Source organism: Castor canadensis, chromosome 1 (genome assembly GCF_047511655.1).
Source record: "Castor canadensis chromosome 1, mCasCan1.hap1v2, whole genome shotgun sequence".
Classification (NCBI taxonomy): domain Eukaryota; kingdom Metazoa; phylum Chordata; class Mammalia; order Rodentia; family Castoridae; genus Castor; species Castor canadensis.
In genome coordinates this window covers 22,187,774-22,215,772 of record NC_133386.1, presented here as the reverse complement: position 1 = coordinate 22,215,772, position 27,999 = coordinate 22,187,774, and the positions used below count along the sequence as shown (strand labels likewise).

At 37.8% G+C, this 27,999-nt stretch overlaps 1 protein-coding gene across 30 annotated transcripts in view; it reads right to left on the bottom strand.

The window, feature by feature from the left end:
• The window catches only part of Hivep2 (HIVEP zinc finger 2), a 185,088-nt gene that overhangs the window by 82,078 nt on the left and 75,011 nt on the right, over nucleotides 1-27,999 (bottom strand). For 15 of the 30 annotated variants that reach the window (XM_074073084.1, XM_074073120.1, XM_074073095.1 and 12 more), the window contains one exon: nucleotides 2,614-2,726. The exons of 13 other annotated variants lie outside the window; for them this stretch is intronic. The gene's annotated coding sequence lies outside the window, so the exon portion shown is untranslated. Of the gene's footprint in view, nucleotides 1-2,613; nucleotides 2,733-27,698; nucleotides 27,898-27,999 lie in introns of those variants that run through there. 2 more of the 30 variants (XM_074073025.1, XM_074072991.1) reach the window with 2 other exon arrangements.

Sequence of the window (27,999 nt, the reverse complement as noted above, 5' to 3'; positions counted from 1 at the left end):
TCTGTTATTGCAGGAGAAGTTATGGTAGACCTATGGATAATATCAGATTTAACTTGTACCATTATCAAATCTTTATAAGAATAGTTAAAATGCATCCAAACAGAACTAAAGCTGTTTTCCCTTTTATTTTCCTAATTGGCATAAATAAGAAAAAGCCTTCCACAAGAGAAAATAGAGATGAATGGATGAATTGTAAAGACAAAATAATTTGTATTTACTATAATACTGCAAAAGTACTATAAAAGGAAGATCATTCTAATGGATGAAAATGTTCCTTTCTTACAAACTGTTTTTAATTTACTACAAATCTGTGATAGGGTACATTTTATTATTTGAAAAACATCCTCACTTGGGCTAATGCACATGGCAGGTTCACGGATAAAACCACAGAGAGGCATTCCATTCACATCATGAAAAAGCTTCCCAACTGCACATGAAACGCTTTCTATCAAAAATTGCCGGGTGTCGGTGGCTCACGCCTATAATCCTAGCTAGGCAGGAGGCAGAGATCAAGAGGACCACGGTTTGAAGCCAGCCCAGGCAAACAGTTCATGAGACCCTATCTTGAAAAAACCCATCACAAAAAAGGGCTGGTGGAGTGGCTCCAGGTGTAGGCCCCAAGTTCAAGCTCCAGCACCAAAAAAAAATGTATTCAGTTGAATTAGAGAATGCACCCATCTCTCTGAATTAAGTCCACATTGACAGGCTAAAGAACCAGGAGTCATGTGACTAACAAAATATAATTCTTGTTCCATTTAAACAACAGCTGCAATTCAACTATTACCACTACTAACTGTCATCCTTGTAATCACTAGGAGTTATTGGGTTCCTACCATCTGCCAGGTATTTAAGTAGCACCCTTGCTTAACTCACTCTTCTTTAGCACAATTATTTCAAAGCACAGTGATCCCAATGAGCTGTCTAAGCCACTGGAGTCCAAAGCTCACAGTGCAATGAGTAAGAAGGCCACTTGCACTCAATGGCCAGGCCCTGACCATTCTCAAGAAGAACATACAACACAGTCTCCTACACATAATTTAAATTAGGCGCCACCTATTGAAACTGAATTTCTACATTGCAGGATACTTCAGTAATAACTATAAAAGCCAGGCTTGTGAGTAGACACATAGCTACATGATGTGGGTAAAGAGACTAGAATTAGTGCTGAGAATGATGATTTCCATCTTCCAACACATAGAGTACCTATGGAGGAAATTAACACTTTGCTTTTGAAATTTTTTAACATCTCTCTTTTGACAGCTTTTCCATCTAACTCCCTTATGTCCTTTTAACTATCACAAAATTTTTCCAGATGGCACTATCTACCTACAACAATGAAAAATTGTGGTCACAAGTGAGTATGGAATCATGAATTTTATAGGTAGGATGAAAAAATACTCTAGCACTTACACACTTGATTTCTAGTCTCTCCGGAGGCTCAAAAGTTGTATTAACAAACCAAGCTCCTTGGTGGTTCCTTGAGGTGCATACCCTGTCTGACATTATCACTGAAGAACCACCTGATACCATCACGCCTTAAGATGCTCATAGTTCAGCAAACACGATGATTGGTTTGGCTTGGCAGTTGGCTACCAAATGATTGGACATTTTCCTTTCTTATTCATTATCACTCATCAGGTTTTTAAATAGCTCCAGTTTAGTTGGAGAGAAATTAAGTAACAAGCTGCACAACTTTAGAATCATGAAAAAATGTAGAATTTCAGAAACTCAAATCTTGTGACCCAAATTAGGAAAAGAATTTTTTTCCAAATTTTCTGTTGCTTGCAGAAAGGGTTAATTAAAGCATGGGTTCGCCTGAGTTAAAAACAAATTACTAAAATCAGTATCATTTAGACTTCTCATGCCAAAAATCTGTTTGACAGAGCAGGCTTTACTATACTGACATTTTAACAGTAGCCAAAGTCCTGTTCCCACTAAATTCTGTCTTGGCAGTACCAATAATCTGACAGCAGCTTAAACTCCTCCTGATTCTGAGTTCTCTATCTCAGAAGCTTCCATAGCAATCCAGAGCAAGGAAGTTGAATAAATGAAGTCCCTACTTAAAGGTCTGTTCTTATCACAAAAACCATCATTTCTGTAAAACAAGAATTCTTTAATAAGGTGAGATGCTAATTTGCTCAAAAAGCTCCTACCTTAGATTTGAATCCGACATGATGCAATTACACATAAAAATCCCACATAAAGTAAAATCTCATATTTTTCATGATTACAACAAGCAAATTATTAGTAAAATAGTAAACCAAGGGCTCGGAGACATAGCTCAGTAGGAGAGCTCTGCTTAGCATGTGCTTGGCTTCATTCCCCAATACCTAAAATATAATATAATATAATATAAAACATAATAATAAATAAAGAGACCTATTTTAAACAATAAGGTGACATTTTCCAATGTTCAGCTAAAATTTCCAAAATAGGAAGTATTTGCAAGCACAGACTTACAAATACTTCCATTGAGGTAACATCACAGGCTTTGAGGACCTCACATCATTACTGTCAAATTTTCACATAAAAAGCTCATTTAATACAGTACTTGAGAAATCCTGCCCATAACCTTGAAATCAAACAACATAGAAAGCACTTGGCTCAGCTTACCTAGTGGCTGAATGTTAAACAACTGGTAAAAGAATATTGCAACCAAATTAATTCAGTGAATTTTTCAAGTAGGTATGATTACCATCGTCTTTTAAAAACTTCAAAGACTCCGCCTAATGAGAAAAACACAAACAAAGCAACATTTAAACCAGAGGGTCTTTACATGATCTTTCTGTTAATAACACAAAAATCACATCAAATCGAGACCATTACCATATCTTTCCTAGGTTACTGTGCTATTTGAAACTATAAAGCAATGAAGTATGTGACAATGAAGTCGAATTTTACAGTTTGAGGTAAAATGAATATTCAAGCATAGAGAAACACTAAAATGACACAACAAAATGAAACAGAAGAGTTTGCTTTCAGTACTGATTGACACATGGAAATGATGGCTACTTAAGATCAGGATATTGAAATTAGAGCTAAGAAAGATATAAATGATTGCTCTGAAATTATCCTCACTGATTCTTATAATTGGCTAATGAATGAAAACTTGTAGGGTACAGTTTTTGATAGCCATTAAACTCTAGCTACATAACACCTCTGTTAAGGAATAGAAGCTAATACCTAGATAAAATAATTATTTAAACATAATAATGATCAAATCTACTACATACTAGCATAAATTCCCAAATCACATGGTGAGTGATACCTTGCTTCCCACAGAAAGTGTTTACTCTAGTTAATACCCACAAATAGCTTAATTATGTTTCAGAAATATTATCAGTTTATTCAATTGATTTTATCAGTAGAAGCACCTTTCTGATATCCAAACATTAAATTAGTATACTGGCTCCAAAAGAAAGTTCAAGAGAAAGCAAGCAATATCTCAACTAGGAAAGCCTAAAATTAACACTGGTAGGAGAGGAGGTGTTGAACAGAGGAGAGAGAAGAAAGACAGCTTGCAGGTAATCCTGAATCAGGTCTCCTTGGGGTAGGTTTACTATGTTAAAAACACAACATCAAACACAACCATAGTCAAGTAACAGTCAAAAACATGTTAAAGCCATACATACATGACTTTTATTATTCAATCTGAAATTAGCCACAGATTGCCACTCCCCAAAATCTTACCACACACATTAGTGATACTAATTGATAGTACTTAGTAAAGAAGAAAATAAAGTTTGAAATATATTTGCCATCCACTTCTGGTTTTAGAAGGTACTTCCTCAAAAAACAAAAAGTCACAAACAATGGATAAGACAAATAGCAAGATATACCTAAAGTAGAAACCCACAGCAGTCATGGGGAATATGTTTCAACTTCTATGAAAACCCATGTCCAAATTAACTCATTTGGGGATGGTCTCCAAAGGGACCTTCATTAACAGAGATAATACCCTTAACTATTATTCCAGAGTTCTTGCCATTAGTATGACAAGAAAAATGTCATATGCCTTCGCTATTATTTTATTTTACTTATTTATTTTTGTGGTGCTGGGAATCAAATCCAGTGCCTCACTCCTGACAGGCAAGTGCTCTGACCCTAAGCTACATCTCCAGCCCATTCTTTGGTTATTTTATTCTTTTGGTTATTGCAGAGCTCAACAGACACAACTACTATTCGATAAACTGCAAAATGGCACCACACTTACATTTTTCACATTTGAATATCTAAAGCTGTGAAAATATTTTTTCTGGCATTTTAAGGAAAAGTATCAATGGCTCTCAAATAAGGCTGGTAGCTAACTTCATAGTATCATTTCTGAATACTTGCCAGGATGGATATGTGCAGAAGCTAGTATACTGTTTAACAACTTTCCTTTCCGTTAGTCACTATCCAAAAGCAAACACTTCCCTTCATGATGCACTTGAAGATTTTTTAAAATCTTCTCTTGAGTTTTCAATGTACCATGTGATCCTGACCTGTAAAAAAAAAGTCTACATCTGCCATCTCCCTTTCTGTCCTTCATTTCTTAGGTAGAGTACCATTTTCTTAAATGATGTTAATCTTGCCTCCTAAGAAGTCTTAAATGTCTGATCATAGCCAGTCATTAGGCCATATTAAAAAGGCTTTTTCCTACATAACAGCAAGTATGATCTCATTTCTACCTATATATGGTTATCTGAGTGATCAGTGACTTCAAATGACTTAGGAATCTTGCAAGGCTTAGAGTGCCTAAAAGTAATGGTGTGGTCACCTCGTATCAAAGTTCAAAAGCAGTAAGAAAAGATGTATTAGTCATCTACATGGGTGGTTCAGTTAAAAAGACTGCCACTACAGATAATGAAACACCTAAATATTCTTATAATCTGATGAAAGAGGTTGAGTCTAAACTTCCTTACCTTTAATTTGTATATATTTGTTTATGTATCTATCTATTTTGAGGTGCCGGAGATAGAACTCAGGTCTTGGACATGCTAGGCACAAACTGTCACTGAGCCACATTCCCAGCCTTTTAAATTGTTTTTATTGCCACTTTCACCACACCAGTGATGGTGGTGGTAGGTGGGGGAAACCTCAATCACTGGCATTTTGGCTCCATCAGGACATCTAAGTACAATTGAACTCTGCATTCTGATCAGTTACATGATCTGAACAATGGAGAAATCTACCATTAGCTAATATTTGATCATACTTGTCACCAACTGGTCTATTTCAGCTATTTGCACAATAAATCAGATATGCCTTCGATGCTGGGTTTGTCTGGCTTCCTGTAGCTGAATTACTACACAGGAACCAAACTCTCCAAGTTTATAGAACACTCCCTGGGAAGAGCTTAGTAGACCGCTCTGTTGCAACAATGACCACAGGAAGTTTGCTTTGGGGGATCCCTTTACAGAAACAAGCATACTCTGAGGCATGCTTATGAGTCATGACATCTTTATAGACCTTGACTAACCCTTAGTGGTCATCAGACACTCTCCTTTCACTGACAGTGAAACTGAGGCTCAGAAGGCTTGCTCAGGGTCTGCAACTAAAACAGGGTTTCCTGGCTACTATTATTTTAATTTCCCCTTCAAATCCTGTGGCTACTTTGCAGCTCTTGGGTGAAAACTCATCATAGTCAGCAGCAGTTTACTGAGCACCAACTACATTCAAGTTGCTCTTGGTTTATAATAGGAAGGAAAGGGGGACGATAATGAGTGCAGGATGAGAGAGAACAGACCTCACAGGCTTCACACCACCCTGCTAATCATGGTTGACATCAACTCACCTCAAACAAACTTACTGAAAAATTGGCCAAGGAGAATAAGGAAATTGAGAACACTGTTTTTTTAGCTGGGTTTCAAAGTACCAAATGAAAAGTCATGCCCTAATAGCTAGTTAGTACTGGGCCCTACTTGATTGTGTATATTACTCTTCCTTATAAATACATAACAACATCAAAAATATTTTAATCAGAAACTCTTACTGCTATCAACCAAAAATAATTATTTTCATTTTTAAAAATCTTAGCCTAGTTCTGTCCCAACATAAGCATATTTTCAGGCAGATGTCCTCATAGAACACATACAATTATGTATTATGACTTTTCACTTAATATCTCATAAGCAATACTTTATTTTCATGTATTTTACACATTGCTCATTTTTACTAGTCACACAATATTCCACAAAGTTTGCATGAGGTCATTTCCTTCATTATTCCTGTATGTGGCAACATTTCATGTTTTTATTTATTTGCAACATTAGAAATACTATTTTCCCCTTAAAATATTATGATAAATAGGAATAGTGAACCAAATGATAGGAATATTTTATGAACTTCATATTTATAGTCACACTGATGTCAAGAGATTCAAATTATTTTTAAAACTGGCAGCAGTAGAAAATGAAAATGTCATAATGAAACCACTTACTTTGTGTGATTAATATACTAATCAGAAGAGAAATCCAAATAATTATTTCTACACACACAAAAAAAAAACTTTTGTGGTTTATTCAATAAATGGTTCTTCAGGGTTGCATTGTTTTATTTTAATGGTGACAGTGATTATTTTCCCATTAAAAATATTTATTGTCTTTCACCTTTAGTGTAACATTTCCCGCTCGTATCATTTGATTGTTTAGGTCCTAGCTTTCCTTATATATTTAAATGGCCTTTTACATGATATATGTAAACTGATAAATAGATGTTAACTTTTTCACACATTTTTTCTTGTAAGTTTACTTTAAAATATTTCACCACTAAATATACCTGGCATGTATCTGGATCTGTGACATGAAGTCCACAGCCAAATATTTTTGAAAAATTCCAGGTTATTCAAAATTCTATTTGCTGAGCTATCTTTCCTCACATACCTTTCTGTAAGCTTGCAATTATTATTTTGCACATATATTATTTTGTACATGTATTTTTGTAGTCTAATGGATCCATTACTGGGCTCCTCATTTCCTTTCCTGATCCACATATTTTAGATGGACTGGCCTTGTTTTAGGGCATTTTCCTGTATCTTATAATGTGAACTTGGTATATATGCATTAGGCATCTTTAATTGCTATTGTTTCATACTATGTTTGAATCTATACTAAGGCAATGTTCGACTCCTCTTTTTGTTTTCAAACATTCCTTGATATTTTCTTATGTACGTATGCATACTTGTAAGACTCTCAGCCATTTTTACAGATTATATTGTTTAAATAAGTGTATCATTTACCCTTCATATTCAGTCATACTCAAAATTCCCCTTTGGTGTCTGATGAAAGTTGTACTGAATTATATCTATAGCTTTTCAACATTTTGCTTTCATGTATTAACAATCATAACTGCATGTATTGCATCTCTATAGTCATGAAACTTTAACTTCAATATTCAATATTCTACTACTCTCCTGGTTTTCTGTCTTCTCCCATTTTCATTTCACTTGTTTGAAACACTTCATTCCTTATGTCCAGCAACTAATTGTGTTAATCCCTTGCAAGGATCCCCTTTACAGGTGAGCTCTGATTAAACAGACTAGTATTTTAAGTACTATCTTAAATAAAACATTAATTCCCTCAACAAAAATGAAATTAAACTGTACATAAATAGCATTACCAAAGCATTTTATTTCCTTAGTATTCCTTTACATAACAGAGCCCTGAATTCATTTAAAACATAGCTGAATGGCTCAGATAACCTAGTACCTAGTACCCTCCTCCTTGCTCCCCTCCACCCCACCAATGTCTCCTGTTTCTGCCATCTGTGAACTAAGTTTGGATTCAAAGACAGAGAAAAGAAGAAAATTGGAAATAACTTAAATATGACTGAAAACAGTCCACATTTTGTTGTGCATGTTAATCAAATCCACATGCTATCATCCTTGACTTAGTGAACCTAAGAACACTCAAGGAATGGTGTATTTCAGTAACTTATTCAGTAACCTGTATTTCATGTGGTACATGAAGAATTCTAGACACTGTGATGAAAGGGAAAAGAAGGTCAAATGGAAGGAACAGAGAGGAAAAAGACTTGAATGTTTATGTAAAGGTAGACATGTAAGGACCAAAGCTATTTTAAAAAATCACACTATGTGTCAATTGAGTGAAAGCATGAATGACATGCTTCTTCATCTTCCTGAAGAAAAAACACACAGAAAATGTGGCAAATATTTAATCTAAGCCTTGTTTCCTGAAAGACTGCAAGATGCCCACAAAATTTCTTTCCCAGAGTTCAAAATAGCAAGATGAGTGGGTGTAAGCACTTGAAATGCAAAGAGGGGGAAAAAAAGGAGGTAACTAAGGAAAAGGAAATCATACTTTTGCTCCATAGTATGAGATGTCTTAGAGGCCATTTAAAAAGATATTTGAGATTTGGATCTACTTGTTTACTTACAGTCCAGATGACTTAATACAAAGCCCCTGGCCTCATCTATTTGTGATCAGTTCTGTATAAGGACTAATCTGACAGTATCACAGTCACAATAAGAGTAAGCAGTTCTCTGCTACAGCAGATACGTACCTAAAACACTTGTCAAATGGGACAGTTAAATATTGCTATGGTCCCAACAGGTTTAAAAAAAAACAAAACTATAACAAGCACGAGTAACCAGGGAATCTTGTTAAATGCAAATTCTGACTCTGTAGGTCTGGGACAAGTTCATATTTTCACAGATAATGCAGATGTGTTAGTGTGAGGGCCACACTTGGAGAAGCAAGACTCTAATAACATCCAGGCAATCATGAATGTTTGCTAAGTATCAGGAAATAATAAAGTCTATGACCCAAGCCCTGAACTAGCACACACACATACACAAAGTGTTTTTTAAAGCATACGTGCTAAATGATTAAACTGTGTGGTAAGGATTCTAAGAACAATAGGAGTTGAGACGAGGAAGAGTCCAGTAGGGCTAGAGTAGCAGTTGCAAGTGATTTCACAGCACACATGCAGGATAAGTAGGCCCCAGGCTGGGACAGAGAGGGAGCAGGGTTCCACCAAGGGCAACCTAGAATGGGAGCCTAGAGACGAAGTGAGAGAAAGCTACAGGGCACCTGCTTTGCAGTCATAGCTATTACCACGGGAATTTTAACCAGAATGCACTTTTAACTCAGGGAAAGGAAACTCCAGCTCTGTTTGAAACTTGTAGGTTTGGGAATTGTAATGCTACCCCCAAACAGTAAAGAATGGTCTTGCCTTAATCCTATGCAAATTTCCTCTACTGGCAGCAGCAACGGTGTTATGAATGACATTTTAAGCTTAAGCCTGGGAGCACAAAATTACCGTTTTGTGTATATGTTTATGCATATGTATGCCTTTGATAACATTTGTCTTTAATGATTAACAATTTTAAGAACATTAGAACCATAACTTTTTGCTGCAATAGAATTAATAATCTTATTACTTAGAGTGTCTGAACAGTGCTTTTATTATAGAAATAAACATTTTTTCTCCTATAAAATGCTTTTGGATGGCACATACCCACACATCACCCTCAACTAAAGGATTATTCTTCCCTTCCTCCCACACTGACTGACAATAGGAAGAAACATATTCAGAAACAGAATGCAATTATTAGTGAGCTATATCTTAATTTTTTAACTTCCTCTGAGAGTTTTTCCTGCCAACCCACAAAATGTTAGATATATTGCAAAATGGATTCAACAGAAAATGTTATGTATATTGCAAAATGGATTCAATGGAAAAGTAATAGATTCCAAAGGTCCATATAAATGTGAAAATTCAATCTCTAAACCTTTTATTTCTGAAGAAAATTATAGAGGACTGAGGGTGCCTGCAACTTTCAGGGGGTTAGGGAGGCAATCAAAAGAGAATCAAGACAGTTGAGCATTCCTAGGTCAAGTCAACCATCTCACCACATTGCAATTCCATCAATTAGTCTTGGAACCACCAACTCCATCGACTTATTGAAGCATTGAAAGATGCTGTTCAGAATACCTACAAATATTATGACCATGGTTTAGCCACCATTGCTGTCCCATATAAATTCCTGTCCTACCAAACTTCCCTGTGCTTCCCACCACACTAGAGAATTCAAAATTTAGAGAATACAATGTATCAAAATCCTACCATTTCAAAACATCGAAATTTGAACAGTATGAGACACCTGTATCATGACAGCTGTGCTAAGGGCAGCCCTGGTACTGAGGATGCACCAACCGGGTTAGTCCACCACCGCCCATCAATATACACACACATGCAAATACTCATTAATTTCAAGAAAAAGGTAATAGTATAGGATGCCAAGTTAAACATTGCTCATGAACGGATGCAAAGCATGACATGGAATGTAAACAGGTATACCCTAAAAAGACCATGGAGTCTGCCTTCCACAAGCCTCTTCCCCTTTCTATTGGGAATCTTTTGGGTGTATTCCCCTAACTAGGTCATGGGTCCAACAGGTCACATGCTGAATCCAGTGTAAAAAAAAGGGAGCTCATAAATATTTTCACATGAGGCTGTGAGTTCTCAGTATAAAAAGAATTTACTTTATGAAATCCCAAAAACAATCAGAAAATCATGAGACATTATAAACTTAATACAAAGAACTAACTTGGTAAAGAGACAATTGGGGGAGGGATTCTGCCAGATTAGGAGCAAGAAAACCTCCTGCCTGTAGGAAATGTCATTACTAATCCATTAAAACACAGTGCGAGGAACTGACACACAAACTAGGGCCAGGCAGATCTGCTTTCAGTCTTCGAGGCAATTTCTATTTGAACTGAATTGAACTTCTGAAAAACATATCATAAATAACAATCTCTCTCTCTCTCTCTCTCTCTCTCTCTCTCTCTCTCTCTCTCTCTTGCTCTCTCTCTCTCTCTCTCCCTCCATCCATCTCATTAAGATATGTATCTTTTGGCTAGTTACAAGGCATAATGCCATTTTTTCCTCCTCAGCACCCATCTGTATTCTTGTATTCTTGTATCCACCTGTTTTTAGAATTATCCAAGGGAAATCACCAGAAGTTACTGAGTTACTTTTCCAGCAGCACAGATTTTTCAACTACAAGGCTTCAATCGTAGTGGAAACAGGTTCGTTTAAGGAAGATTTCCCAAGCCGGAGCTGATGTCCTCACTAACCCTGCTCCGATGCAATGTCCCCACAGGAAGCTGCTCGACTTGACTTGCCGGATTGGTTGCAGGAGTCAGGCCAAGTAGGCCCTTCAGACTGACAGCAGACCTGGCAGAGCTGGTGTCTTCCCTCAGGCAGAGGGGCCCTCCCCTGGCGACAGGCTGGGTGCAAACCCAGCTTCCACAGACAGCAAAAGGAAGCAGAGCTAAGCAGAGCAGCTGGGGCTAGCCACTTGTGGCTGACACAAAGGCAGACGCCCACTGCCTTAAGACTGGGGCTGTGGAAATGTATATAGCAGACAGGACATCCCTCCTGGCACCCAGTGTGAGTGAAGTCCAGGCCACGACAACAACAGCCTGGCCTGAGGACAGCCTGCACCACACATCAAAGCCAGAAGCCCTGGGAGGCTGGCAGGCAGCCAAAGACGCCCAGAGCCGCAGGGGAGAGCATTGCCTAAGGAAGATAGCAAACTGGACTTGGTGAAGTCTATAAATTCCAAGCACTGGGGAGGTCTTCTCAGAGATTTTACCCTCTCCAGTCAGGGCTGTGATTTAATTTCCTTTGACAGGGGAAAAGAAAAGTGGGTAGTGGAGGGGGGAATGTTGTTAAAAGAAAAGAATATACATTCCCTAACTTTCAGTCTGAAAAGGCAGACACACAATGCAAGCTTAATGCAACTCTGGAGCTTCCATGCCAGTGGCCAATGTCCAAAACAATACAGTTGAGTAAGATGTGGCGCTTCCCCTTGTCTTAAGAGGGCTTTGAGTCTATGGAGTAATTAAGATCATTTAAATGCAAACATGGTGGTTCCATTGCTACTATCCACCCAGATATTTCCCATCAATTCTGTTTAATTAGAGTCACATCAAACGTTAATTATAACATGACAGCTTTATTGATTTGGCAGGGCACAGCAAATGGACCCGTTTTAGGTAACAAGGACTTAGGGTGAAACTTCAAGCTCTTAGTCACAAACATGGCTCAGCCCTTGAACTGAAAGTATTCTACCCAGAGAGGCTTATCCACTTACTCAACAGAAAAGAGTTAACTGGAGGATCATCTTATATGCTCACTTTATCTTACAGCTTTTTCTTTTTTTTTTGCATCAAAACAAACAGAGAACTAAAAAAAAAAAAAAACTTGTAGGATACAAAGAAAGAATCAATCTCTCTCCTTCCTATGGTCTTGATTTGTGATGGATGAAGTGTTGTGATGTCTATTTAAGCAAAAGAAGCATCACACAGAAACGTGGCACACTTATGTCCCTGAAGTGACTGAGCTCTGTCATGAGAAGTCACACTGCATTAATACTCATAGAACAGAGAGGGACTTGTTAGCTTTCCTTTCAGAGGAAATGAATATGAGTTGAGGTCACTCAACTCTAATCCACCCTGCACATCAGGGTTAGACTTCCTGCAGAACATGCTCCATTAAGCCAGCAGTTTGTCATAGCCCAGCGTGTCATCCATAATAGCATGCTGGGGGTGGAATAACTTCCAACTCCTTGCTAATCTGGTGTGGGGAATGCCAAGGTACAGAGTTTTACTTGATTGCATAAAATGTAGGGCTATTTTCAGCTTCTGAATCACCATTTGGGATCCTTCACCAGTCCTAAAGCCATTTTACAACCATTGAAAAATATCTTTTCTATTCACTCTTCACTTATTTTGACAAAAGCAAATATTTAAAGTAATCCTGGTAAGTCTCTAAAAGATGAAACCATGAAATGGAAGTTAAAAAAAAAAACCAAAATCACGAATTTTGCAAATATTTGCTATTTAAAATGGTCACTGCTGTATTGGTAATGGGTCTTCAGTTATCTTCAAACTCTTTGAGCAATTAGTACTTCACAGAACTTCTGTGCCTGTGGACACCAATAGATTCTACTATAGTCACACTTCTGAAAATGACTTTGAAGAGAAACATTAAATAATGGAAATTTAAAAACTGCTAACTGATATAGAAGATCCTTAGTTATTTCTCTAAGAACTCCACTGGGATTTGTGCTGAATATTATAAAAACAGGATGTTTTGTTTGTTGTTCCTCATATAAGACTACCAAACCGGTATCAGACTCCCAAACAGCAAAACTACAAATCTATATGAAGTCTGGCAATATTAAAAAAACCAAATGGTATTTTTATTCATGTATTTTAACATTTTGCCCAATGTAAGATGACCTCAGGAAGCATGTTTCTTGTTTTTATGAATGCCAAAAGGGAAACACAGTTACATAACAGAACTCGGCAATGGTTCGGCATTACAGTGCAGAGAACTTGATCCTAGATACAGAGCTGTCATAGCTGAGTCTTCACTGCTGAGATTTCTTATTTTTAAAATTAACATGGATTAGAGGCATAGTAACTAGATATCCCTTCATGTAGTTAGAAGCAAATCCTAACAATTTACAGATTCCAATAACAATCTTTTCCTAATGTGCACTGTGATGAGGCTCCAAAGGAAAGAACTAAGTAATGGATTTAGAGATCACTTACAATGGGTATGACTAGCACACATCTACAGTCTTACCTGTGTTGGAGCATGGGTATCACCTCTAGAAATTAAACTATGATTTTTCACTACTTTCTGTCTCTGTAAATGGAAGCATACATTCTTCCCCTTATCCAGACCCACAAAACCTCATATAGGAATGTACAATAAATGGGGAGCAAGTACATGTAAGAAACAATTGCACCCAATATTGTCCCAAGCAGATAGTTGCACTCTGCTTTATCTATTCAGGTGCCTTTATAAACATCTGGAAAAGGAATTTCAGTCAAACAGTGCACTTGATGCTAGGTTTCATGGATGGGTCTCCATTCAGCAAGTGACAGCTCAACCCAAGTCTGTGAAGGGAGCTAAAGGAGTGTCTCCCTTCTAAAGTCCTAAAGGCTTGGTTTGGTTTTATTTTTTATAAAATTATAAAAAGTATTTTAATATCTAACCACTTAAAATTTTCTGCCTGATGAAGTAAAAATGTTTGTTTTTCACCAATTGTTATCTCTATAAGTGACTAGTTCTGTCATCTGTTAGCCTATTCAGACATTTACCAAGCACCTATCATGCCAGCACTACTATATTCAAAGGTACATAAATGGGTTTTGTTGTAATTGTTGCTTGTTTTTTGAAACAGAGTTTTGCTACATAGCCCAGGCTAACCTCAAACTTACAATCCTCCTATCTTAGCTTCCAGAGTGCTGGAATTTTTTTTTTACATCACAGAAATCTAGTTGGAGGAAATATAGAAAGTACCATAAGTTACAGCAGGCCCACAAGAGAGAAGGAAAAGGGTATCAAGGAAAGTCTGAGAGTAGAGCTACTTGGATATTGAGTTATTAGCATATGTTATGTCAGGTAGACAAGGACAAAACCAAGTCTTGAGAGAAAATATATTCAGTTTGGGAGCAACTAAGATTGAGGTGCCCTAGAAGCATCCACGTAGAAATATTCAAGTGAGCAGTTACACATAGAGGTATGGAGCTCATGGAACACAGGATCTAAAAATCCAGCTTGGAAGACCATTGGCATCACTGTAAAGCAATATGAGAAGCCCCAAGGGATGAAATTTGGGGAAAGTCACAAAGACAGGTACATAAAGGAGCTAAGAGCAGAGGCGGGGCCACTAGGGCACAGTGGAGCCAAGTAAAGAAAAAATTAAATGATAGAGTCAAATGACCACACTAGGTCAACTAAGTCAAAGACCCAAAAGATTTTGCAGAATTTCTAAATTAAGAGGCTACAGAGACATTGCTAATGCAGACAGTCTACACTGAGGAGCAGTGGAGACAGATAACACAGTAGCTGCAAAAGCCATCAGGGTCACTGGCTTTTTATTTGTTTGTTTGCTTTTAAGATGGAAGAAATCTGAGCATTTAAAAATCTTCCAAGTTCAGAAACCTTTAACAAAAAGACCTGAGAAGAAAACAATGTCCTTACAGGATTTTACTGAGTTAGATTTTTGGCCACAGTGGAGAGATAATTATGACTGATTGTGTTAGAGTAAAACTTCAAATTCTTAACAATTAGCTAACCACTGATATTGATTTATGGACTCAGGGAGACTTTAATCAAAGGAATATGCTGCTCTGCTATAAAAGGAAATCACGCAAAACTGTGTGGAAATCTTACAAATAAAACTACTAAAAGACAAAGGCAAATTTTCATCATTTTCAAGCTGAATAAAACTTTAAAGATCATCCACTTAAATGCCCTATTTTAAGACAGATTTAAAATCAATGCAGTAATAACCACTTCCATTGGAAAATATCTAAGCCAAGTTTAAATTGTGCAAAAATTCCTGATCTAAATTTAAGTAATGCTTAGGACAAAGAGGCTGCCCCAAATGCCCAGTTTCAGGAACTTTTAAACATTTAGTTCAGTCATCTAGGTGACAAGGAGTTCCTAAACCTGGTAATTACAAGTTACCAGTGGGTATACCAAGAGAATTTCTGATGAAGCATTTTGAAAGAATTTATGGGCCTCTCAACTCATAGCACCCCAAGAACTCACCCTGCTCAGGTTGGGGTCATGCCCTTGGGTGGTTCTCATCCTGAAAGCTAGTGTATGACAAGGAAGCAGTAACACTGAAAGCAGTCAACAAGAAACTACACCACCTAAAAATGGTAGTATTAAATGTGATGGTTTGTGTTGCATGATTATAACTGAAAACCTAGCTTTTATTCATGTGATGAAAAATTCTGGGGAACAGAAAAATAACAGATGCACTTTCATACTTCTTTTATTAGCTAATTTATTATTTTCCGCCTCCCTTTGCCTTTATGTCTTAAGAGATGAGAAAAAAAACAACCATATCAACATGAAACAGCAATTTCATTAAGCCTGCAACAGGTAAGGCCTGGAAATAGGTTTTGCCTCCCAGTCAAGAGTGAGGTCCACCTGCCTGTTGTCTGGCAAGACTTAGGGTTGTGTGGCTCTTTTATACGTAGACACACACATATACCCCAGGCATTCTCTAATTTCTTTATAAAATGTAATGTCATTTTGGTAGCCTAGGTTCTGTTTAATTTACTCAGATTTCCATAAAGAATAAGCTCAAGTGTTTGAGCTTACTACTGAAAACACTAAGAAAATAAAAGATCCAAAAATAATAATGGAGTTTGAAACATTAGCAGAGAAAAATTAAAACACCCAGTATTCACTGAGTACTTGTGTTCAGGCACTGTGTTAAGTGATTTATATGTGCTTCAGTTTATTCTCTTAGGAGGCAGGTGTAGTACACCCCCACTCTGCAGAGGACTGGAGGAATCGAAAAGTTTAAGGAACTTGTCCACGGCCTCACAGTAAGCACTAAACGTAGGTTTTGTTTGTTTGTTTGTTTGTTATGTTTTTTTCCTTTAAGTCTAATTCTAAACCAATGGTCTTGAATAGACACACATAGTGGCAATTTAAGATGATTCTTGTGTCGAAGACAGTCACATATCTGCAGTTACATGCAGCCAATCTTCAGTTCTAGTGACAGTGATCCAGACCTGGAAATGGCCCACCAGTGCCAAAACAAAACATTTTTAATATATTGGACCATTCCTGATTCCTCACTGTCTGAGCTGGTGTGAGTGACCCCATGACAGGAGAGATTCAGCAGGTCACCCAGGGCCTCATACAATGGGGCCCTTCATACTTAGAATAGCATTGCTCTAAATTCAGCAACCAAGTCAAAATCTTTTTTGATATAGTTCAAGAGAATTCTTTCGCTCAGCTATTTGCCCTAATTTACTTTGGCACTGAAAAGTATTTATTACTCTAGAGTAAGGTTAAAATCAATGGGTTTGAAAGACTTTAGAGTCTGTCTCACTAGATTAATTGTGGGTGGAGGGCATATGCTATATTGCCTATATCCAAAAAGGCAGTCTATTCATTGTTCTTAAACAAAAGTTACAAATTTCCAAAAGAGAAACAAAACTTCACTACTCAAGTTTTTTTAATTTTTGCTTTAATCATTACAAAATGTCATTATTTTCTATTAAAAAGTAGCATTTTTTCTGGGCACTGGAACTCACACTTATAATCTCAGCTACTTGGGAAGCAAATAGTGGGAGGATGGTGGTTTGAGGCCAGACTGGAGCCGGAGAGAAAATGTTAGTGCAACCCCATCTCAACAGATAACCCCATCTCAAACAGATGCTTGCCTGTGGTCCCAGTTATATGGGAGGCCAAGGTAGATGGATCATAATCCAGGCCAACCCAGGCATAAGTGAGAGACCCTATTTAAAAAATAACCTACAAAGCAAAAAGGGCCGAAAGTATGGCCTAGCAAGTGCAAGACACTGAGTTCAAACCCCAGTACAGCCCCACCCACAACACATACAACACCAAAAAATAAAAAATAACATTTGCTTTCCTTAAAAAAATGATCATAGTGAACTCTTTACTTTTTCCTTCTCATTTATTCAGTTATTCATTCAACAAACAAATGTATGTTGCTATAAGCCATGGCTCTTGACTGCAGGGAGCTCAGGACTAGGGCAGGACAGACATTGAAAATTCATTGTTCCTGGCAAATTCCTTAACAAGAGACATGAGATATAATCACAAAACTAAATAAGAGTATTTGAGAAAAGCAAGGGCTACAAATCCCTCCTTTCATTATCTGAAGCCTCATGACAAGGTGATTAAAACAATCTACCATAACTACACTATTCCCCAACTGTCAGATGCCTTAGGGCACCTGATCCCAATTTCAAAGTCATTAGTAAGATGTTCGATAAATTTCCCCCCAAATAGTCAGTAGCTCACCATTCTCATTCTACCTCAATCTAATGCATCCATTTGCACAATTTAACAGATTTAGGGGGAAAGGCAAAATATATAAGATTCTCAGAGTTGGCAGATCTTCTCAAGTCTTGAAGTAGCAAACTTTTCTGCTCTATCTTTACTAGTCTAAAATGATAAATATTCCTGTCTTTGATAAGTTTGACATAGATATTTGTTATTCTATGTAGAAACAAAGAGTGGGTATTTTGTGCTTGTCTTTTAATTAATCTAAACTCTTCTTATTTTAATTGCACACTTGTACAATATATATCTTTTGTCTTCCCCTTTCTTTCTAGAACCAGCTAAGATTCCAGTTATATTCTTATCTCAATCCATAGATTAAAGTATTCTTCTTTTCCTGTCTTGGTATACTACACTTGGTAAAGATTACACACAAAAGCATATTCAAATGGATATGCTTTTCCACACACCTATTTTTCTACATCAGAGATGCAAACCATGCATCTGGTCCAAGTTGTCCCAATAGAGTGGGGACTCTAAACTGGCTACCCAGGTCTCCTTACGGGTTTTGGGAAGTGCTTACTTGTAATAGGTGGCACTTGTACTTTTTCTTACATTTCCAGTAATGGTTCCTATTTAAAAGTCTACTATTTGAATTTTAGAATATGCTTCCTTCTAGAATAGTGTCACAAATAGCTGTTGGTCTCTGGGGCCAATCTTCAAAAGATTACATAATCCAATTTAGGATTAGCCTAAGGCAATGTAATAAGAGTACCCTAGAACCTGCCAACCTTCAATGGCAAACAGTCAAACTGAGGATTGAGTTAATAGTATACAAAACTTCCTCTTTCTACATGGGTCATAAAAGTCCAGGTAGAACTCTAAGAGGTAAACAAGGAAATCAAAACTTCAAGCCACGTTGTCCAGGAGCACAGTGATAGGCAAGGAGTCTTTGCTGGAAGACTCTCAGTACTTCCGGTCTTTTGTCAGAGGCCACAAGAAACAAAAGAGAGCAGGGAAAAAAAAATGAATTGGAAAAGAGGGCAGTGCCTTGGAATTGAGGGTAGGAGGAAGAAAGGAAATTTCTTGGGGTTACCACTCACAGCATCACAGATTAGGAATATTCACTATTCAATAATTTAACCCTGTAGGTCTTTACTTTCCTAATCTGGCTTCTTAAATTCAAACTCTTTGTTGTTGATAAAAATCCAGCTCTGGGTGACAGATGTGCAATTCTTAGACTTACTGTTAGCCTACAATGGTTCTCAACTGGGGAAATTTTGTAACCCAGGGGACATTGACTAATGTCTGGTGTTATTTCTGGTTTACAAGACTGAGAGGCAAAAGGACTGGGTTATTGTCAACTACTGGATAGAGACCAGGGATGCTGATAAATATTGTACAATGCACAGGACAGTTCCTCCACAACAAACGATTATCTAGCCCAAATGTCAACTCTGTTATAAACATCATGCTTAACCAAGAGAAACTCTACAGTGTTGTTCAGAATTACAAGAAGTGTGACATCTGTTTTGTAACTGATGACACAAAACCAAGAGAGCCAAACTCTGGGATGCTGGAAAAAATGACACAGCATCACTTTAATGTCACCTGGATCAAACTGAAGTTTTCTCAGGAAGGGTACTACATAAACTCTTATGTGAATTTAAATCCTGCCAGTGATGCTACATGCAATGCTTAAGCATGTCCATAAACAGCAGCTGCATTCCTCACCCAAAACCAGATACCAACCAGGAGCTTGAGCCAGCAAGTTCCTGCAATATTCACAGGCAACCAGTATCAAAGAATTAACTAATCTCCCCCCAGGAAACACCCTCCTGGGCTGTACAGGTAAGAAAGAACAGGGCTCTTCATGAGGGCACAGTTTCCTTCCATTCTGCCACAAATGAATACAATCTACAGGAGGAACATTCTCTGTTTTTGGCCCTCTCTTTCCTCAGCTAAAAAGAGATAGTATTGACTTTGCCTTCAATTCTCACCAGCATGGTTGTTTTCTTCTTGAATGGTAAAGAGAAGGGTGGCTGTTCCAAAGAAAGTAGGTAAAAGTGGGCTTGCGAAACCCTCTAAAGCTAGGGCCCCCAACACGTGGGTGTCTATGAACTGCAGGAGAGGAGCCCCTCAAAGGGTGAGCCATCCCTCAAGGGAAACTTTTTTGGACAAAGGCAAAAGTTGGTCCCAAGTTGGATAGAACGAATCTCAATTAAGCTGCAGGGCATATTAGAAACGCTGACTGTAAGAAATCAGGGAACAATCTTTGTGTGTGTGCAGCAGGAGAAGACGAGTGCTCATTACATACTGGCCTCTTCAGCCACAAACTTCTGTACAGATTGCATCGCTTACAGATCACCATCTTCCCATTAGGAAGGACTGGAAAGGAGAACAGTGCGTTTTTCACTGTGTATCCCTAATAAAAGTCACAAATGCAATATGGAAGGGCAGCAATAATATGAATTTGAGCAGCCTTTGGTCAAATGTACAATCATTGCGTATTTATAAATTCTTTGTAGGGACCGTCTCAGCAATAATAGTGATTCACTGGGATAGTTTCCATTCATAGCTTTATGTTAAGAAAGGTACGGTTTCCTAAGTGTCCCTGCTGACTTTTTTATACTGTGCTCTAATTCATAGGCTGAAGTGTAACTATTTAAAAGGGACTGTGGCAAAGGTACGCTCAAGATCTACCAAGTCTAAAAAATAGGAAACTGTATTTCTAGTCCTTCTATTTTTAAAATATGAGTATGAGCATGTATTAAAAACACAGTATGGTAGATGTATGTATGTATAAGAAGGAGTGAAATAATAAAATCCATTTTTCTGCCATTTCAACATTATCACAACTTCCCAAGGCTAAGTTTTCCTGACTGAAACACCAGATTTTAATATGGATTTGAAATGAGACCTGATAAAACATCTTTGTTTGCTGGTTTTGTTGTTTGCTGGGTTTTTCTGTTTGTTTGTTTGCTGGGTTGATTTTTTTTTTCCAGTGAGAGCTGGCACTTTTAGAAATATCTGTCATCTGTATTTGAAAGTACTTGACAACCATTATCTCATTAGCTTTTACCACATCCTGGTAAGAGATAAATGGCAGTTGCTATCTACCTTCCTCTCTTTTCACTAAGAAACAGCAAGGGGTTAAAAAAATGAGAACTTCATGTCCCCTAGGTCCACCTACTATTCCTCTTTACCACCCAGAAATCTCCCCAAGCCACCTCCAGAGAAGAGACAAAAACATCTCTTTCCACTTTGATACTGTGAGCTAGAGACTAAAGACTCACTGCACAGAACTTTGTGCTGAACCTAAAAGGCAGATGCAAGGAGTTGCCTCCCCTCTCATTTCAAATAACTCTAACATGACTGAAGAGCAACAGAAATCAATAGCAGGAACAATTGCCTTTTTTTGGAACTGCCTCAGCAGTCAGCTGGAGAGGGGGCATTGCTAAGCCCAGGCACACTGCCTGGATCAAGCACTGAAAACAAGATTCACAATAGAGAAGCGTGAGTAATTTACTTATTAAAGAGACAACTGTAAAGTCTGATACAAACAGACAAGCGTAAAGCTTTCAATGCACAAACCAAATGCTTGGCTTGGAGACCAGAAAATGCAATAAGCAATAAAATCTAGGTTGTATTATATTACTCAACTTCCAAAAGTCTAATGTCCCTTTTTATCATTAACATGACACAAAGAAATGGCCTGCAAGGGAGGGTTCTGGTCTACAGGGGCTCCCCACGACACTGAACCCACAGCAGGAAGTGGAGGGGAAACCTCTGTGCCTAGTCTGACACTAACCTGGGCTTCCGTGCAAGACCAGAGTGCCGATGAAGGGGATTACAATTCTTCACTTCAGTTCTGAAGCATTCTACATTTTCCAAAAAGACAAAATTCGTCTCAACAATTGCCCAATCTCTTCTCTGGTTGTTTTTCCTGTGTTGTTCAGAAAAACAACGGTGATGGTGCCTTTAGAGAACTCTGAGGACAAAACATCTCTGTGGCTTCAATTTTACTTTTTAAACCATCTGACTCCTCTAGACAGCAAATTATCAGCAAAATAAAGGTCTAAAACATTAGAAAATGAACCTTGAGTTAATGAGCACATCAGAAAATAAATACTACTTCATTCGCCATCAAATGTTGTCTGTCAACTTAAAAATCCAAATAAAGACAGAAATTCAAACAGCTCCTCTATAGTGAGCTATGGAACAGCTCATAGGTCTGGGTCATTCACAACTCCCGGAAATAACTGCATGTTCGCCAAAGGCTCTTATTTTGTATATTCTCACAGGCTTTCAGGACTTGTGCAAATTGTTTTCCAAGCACCATCCGGCCATAATGAGCAGGTTACCACTGATAATTATGCTTGCCTGTCTATAGGTTTGTCAGCTAAAGAAATCCACAGACGCCTGTCATAATGAGCAGAAATCGACTTTTGGCACAGCTGCACTGACCACAATGCATTAGAAAAACAAGCCTGTTCACAATAACCAGTTCTGGGCATCACTGGTTAAAAAAGACTAGTTTCCTGTTTTTCTCAAAAACTTCAGAGTGTGGGTATTGCTATTTTCTACCCCACCCACACTTTTTTCTCTTTAATTGTTGAAGATTGGATGCTGTAAGCATCTAATCATGGGCATTTTTATATTAACACTCTGGGTTTCATTTCAGGTGGGGTTTGTCCTTTTAGAGCAGAGTTGGGGCCTCCCCTTTGCTGAGACCCTTGAGGGAACATCCACCTAGCAGCAGGCAGGCAAGGCCGGGGTGAGTGGCGGTTGGAGCTTCCCCAGCCCCAAGCCACCTGAGGCAGCCGTCCCTGGTCCCATAATCTAGGGAACTGTGGCTCTGCAAGGTCTCCTGCTTGGTTGCTGCAACTGACTCCAGGGACAACAGGTGGAGAAAGGGGGAAGAAAAGAGGAAGGGGAACTGTTCCCCCTAAAAAAAGAGATCTCAGCCCAAACTTGGGCAGCACCCCACACACATCGATCTGGTGGCCTTGAGGTGACATAAAGCACTCAGAGCCCTGATACACCATCTCACTTGTATCTCACTAAGCCTTTCCTCTTCTTCACTTTGAAATGTCACTTCCTTTCTGCAAGGGGACTCTTAAGTACATGTATGCTATATAGTAGGATAGCAAGGCTGTTCTAACTAATAGCTTGACCCATCACTTCATTCAGGTGCCCGTTCAAATATCACTTTCTCCCAGCCCTACCTACTGAATGCTCATGCACACACACACACACACACACACACATATGCGTACACACAGGTGCTGGGAAGGATATGTCTGGCTCTGCACTGGAACAAAAGATCTAAGGAGACAATGCTGTTCTTTTTACCCCTAGAGCCACCAACACCTTAAACAGTGCCTGGAAAAAAGAAAATGCTTGTTACTCCTGTCCTTTCCCTCACCTCCTACCATCTTGTGCACCTCTCTGGAAACCGACATCCTTCAAGTTGACTTCTGCTCAGCACACCTGGCACCTAACAGGTGCTCACTAAACACTTGATGAATGTCTTTAAATGAATCACTTGTGATTGACTATTTTTGAGCCAGGAACTACACAGAAATGATAGAAATACAAAAAGGAACTGTGTAGGCACTGTTAGAGACACAGGTTTCTGTCCAGTTTCCTAACCAAAACTTTTGTTCACTACAAGAGAAGTCTGAAGTATTTCCTTAAACAATAACATATGCTCCAAGTCAAGACAGTAACATTTAAGCACATAAGCTTGTCAAAACACAGACCAAAAAAAAATTTAAAGGAAAGTTGAAAATAAAATGTTTATTGCTGTATTGATATGCAAGAAGTTAAGGTACTGTTCTTTGATAGTCACTGGAGAGAGCTATCCTTATCTCAACCAGCAAAACCCCTTGTTCCTTCCTATTATTGCCTATACTCTCTCTACAACAAAATTAGAGATAAGGGCAAAATAGTTTCTGCTGGGTATTGAGGGGGGGAGCGGGAGGGGGTGGAGTGGGTGGTAAGGGAGGGGGTGGGGGCAGGGGGGAGAAATAAACCAAGCCTTGTATGCACATATGAATAATAAAAGAAAAAAAAAATCAGAATCTTTCATTTTGGTTAAAGTTCATTGTAGGAAAAGTGTAAACATTTTTTTTCTTCTTCTATAAGTTATTTTGAAGGAAGGCTCTATCCCTTCAGACCTTCTACATTTTTCTGACCTGTAAAATGATTTTAAAAAACTGAGCCACAATCATGCTTTATGTACACATAACTGATTTCACACGACTCTCCTTCATGTTACGAACCAAGGGAATAGACACTTAAATCAACAAAGACAGTATTTATCATTTGCTCCAAGAATTTTAAAAATTACTTATATGTATGCTTATATTACAAACTTGTAGAGCTTTTACTGTAACTTCTACCACTGTTATTTTAATTCAACAAATTTTGCAACTTGTCTAAGTAATATATAGACTTTTAAAAATGGGATAAATTCTCTTTAGTTTCTATGCGCTCCATTTAGCTATAGGAAAAAATATAAGTTGTTTGCCACCATTTCATAGAAGACTAACCTCTACTTGTAAGACACTAAAATCTACTTAAACTGTACATGCATGCACCAGATAACCAAAAAATGCCATGCAAGAACTGTATCCCAATGAGTGACAATGAAGGCAATACAATCAGCATATTCAAATGCTCAGTCCCATTCATAAAAGAAAGGCCAGGATAATCTAATACACCTTTTTGCCTCTGTATGTTTCTGAATAGTCATGATCACTGCCTCATATGTTATTAGCCAGGTCTGCCATTCATTGACAGATCAGTTGGAATGGCCTTCCCTGGTATTAATACTCACATGATCGATGTATAAGACAAAATTTACTCATAATGAGGACCTTTGTCCTAAGCATCAGAGGCTGGAGGTAAGTAAACCACAGTTTATAGTGCATGCAAAAAAGAATGTCACAGCCCCGTTAAACCAGATCAGATGTAGAAACACTACATGAACTACAAACCACATGACCAGTACAACAAATTAATTATTACTTACAGGTGTCCTGGGATAAAGTAGAATAGTACAAGCTAACACGATTTTGTTTTATTTTTTAAACATGCATACACATTTTTCCTGTCAGGTTGTTGCTAAAAAGTAATAAGGATGAAAAGGTAATGTCCCAAATTTAATATTCAAAAAAACAGATCTGTTTTGGCTTTCTTTCCAAGTCATCAATTAAATGCCCTTAAAATTAGCTCTCTCCCTCTAAACAGTTTAATGTCATCTAAGTTCTAAGTTGTCAGTCCCACACTTAAAATTATAAATAGATACAACTCAGTGTGTGGAACTTCTATTTAGAAAAGGATCCCATTTCAAAGAGGGCTCCTAAGAAAGAGCTGGTAAGTGAGCAAACCAGACAGGACAGCAGCCTTACTGGAGATTAGAATTCGGTCCACCTGCAAGAACAGATGGCCACGCTGGACAGCTGCATGAAGACGGGAGAAATAGCTTAAGACCAACTGATTTCTGCCATGACTAAAATGAACACCACCAGGGAAATAGTAATTACATTTTTATTATGTTATTTAAAAAATTTTTTTCAAGAAAGTTTAGGTTTATAAAGTTAGGGTAACACATCAGCCTAGCAACTTCTGTTAAGACTCTATTGTCAATATTTTATACCAAATCCTATGCAGCCACAAATTCTCTTTTCCTACTATAGTAATCTCTATAACAGAAAAGAAACAATTCTGTGCTCAACTAAATAATTACAAGAAAGAATGAAAAAGATTTCTTATAGAGATTATAGGTGTGAAAGACCATCCTCAAAGACTTTTTACTAGGCTCAACAACTTTTAAAAAGAGAGAAAATTATAGATTTATATATATATATATGGCAAATGCCATATATATAAATGAAAATGACAAATTTTGTTATATTTTTCTTATACATTCTCTGCTCACAGCTACATATAACACCATAAAATGTAATATGAAGTCTCTTCTATCAGAACTCCTATATATTTAAATAAACTCATTATAGTAGTTTGAGTCACTTTAATATAAATCCTAACTACAAAAATCTTTCCTCTGCCTTGTCAGATGTTTCTGACCTCAGTACTAATGGTAAGGCCAGTAATGGTTAATGTGTGCAAAATAACTTTTCTAAAATATTGCTTTCTGAAGAATCAAAAGCATATAAGACATAATCTTACAAAATCCAAAGGGAGCGCACAGTGAATATCAAGTTATGAATACTTTTAGTGATTTAATTGAGTTCTCAGAAGTCAAGAGGGAATCAAATGGGTTTAAGAAGTCTTTCCCCAAACAGGTCAATTCACTAGCAAATGTCATGCCAGACATTTGAAGAAACTGAAAAATATTAGTTCACAGTTTTCACAAGACAGATCCTCACACTCACGCTCATATAACCAAGCTTTTGCACAGTGCACATTTTGACATCTCTGCTCTGTATCAAGTCTGAGACAGGGGCTAGGGTCCCTGTCCCTTGAAGAGCAAGATACACTTCTTTCAATGGGACAGTTCACATTCCAGTGAGCATTGACTCAATGAGCAGTGATACTCCACAGGTCCTTCAAACACATTTATAAACAAAATCCTCATTTAAATCTCATCTTATTATTTTTATGCAGCTTTTGTCCCAGTGTGGAGAAATGTTTATTCTGCTATAAACAAAGATTGTATAAAAAGAATATATGTGTGTTAGCAATTTTCAAATTAAAGCTGCATGATTTACCTTTGCCCCTTCCCTGGGAAAGGCCACCCAGTAAGCCACACCATTAAAAGGCCTGTGGTGGAGGTGGGGGTGGAGGGTGGGGCTTTCCTTTCAACCACCCTGTTGAGGATTTCACTCTTTGCCTCCCTGTCCCTCTCAGTCCTGCAGTCTGAAACTAAAACCTAACCACTCACTGTCCTACCTTACTTCTCCCTCCACCTCTACCCGCCTACAAGAGAGCATCAGTAGGAAAGTGGAGATACCTTCCAGCAAGGATTCCGGGAGTAAGAGAGACACTATTTCCACAATAGCAGAAGAGCTGTGTTTTCCCCCTTTCCCCGAAGGTCCTTACCACATAAGAATGAATACCACCAACTCTCACAAACTGTCAAGGGTCTGAAACACCTATCCAAGTCATCAGCTCCCACATAATAAGGGTTATCTGAATTATTGTCTATGCTAGAGCTTTGAATTGAAAAATCGATTCTTCAAAAATAATTTTCTCTAACAGAAGTTTTACTACAGCCTATTTTGTTTGTACATGTGAATATGTTTTTGTTGTCATTGTCTTTTTATTCTCTGATAAGAAAAGAAGTCTCTTGACAGCCTCTAGTGCTCTAGCCAAACCAAATTCCCTCTGAATAACTGCAGGTAACTACTCTGCTGCTATTTTTATACCCAAGCTAGAATCTGGAGTACTGTGTATACACATAAATGGGAATTTATGTTCTCTCTTGTTACTTCTAATTGCTTATTTAGGGTATGAGAAGACGTTCATCCATGTTGTTAGGAACAGTTTAAGAAAATGTAAGTTTAAGTTAGAAAAATCTGTTTCATTAAAAATTAACCAATAAAAAGGACATTAGGGTTATGATACTAAGTAATGAGGATCCCAATTTAATCAGCAAAAAAGGAGATTTTAAGGAATGGTATTAGCACTACTTTTCTTTTTTATTGAGTTCAAAATTCCTGCATTATTAATACAGTAATGCTTAATAGATGCATATGAAATACCACCTCTCCTCTCTAGCAGTTTAATTAGGTGACTGACTTCAGGCATAAATTATAATGGCAACTTAATTACTTTTTTAATGTACACACTTAAAAGATTTATAAACAGGAATAGAATAGCCCAGTACATTGAAAAGAAGCGTGCCAAAGCAAATGAAGTACCGCCTGTGATGATGACAAAGACAATTCCAGTGAGAAAGAGTCCAAGGGGTTCACATGCTCCAGTAAACATGGCTCCACTGCCTTATGATGAAGGATGAACCAGCTCTCCAGGCTTCTTTGTAATCTTAACTGTCTTTATGAGGAGGGAGCTCGACCTCCCTGCCAGCCACTCTGCTCAGTCTTCCTAAGACAGCCTCCTCTTTCAGGAAAAAAAAAAACAAAACCATTTTCAATAGTCAGATCTTGGTTCAAATTCTTCCTCTGCCATTGACCAGGTGGAAGATACTGATAAAGCTAATCT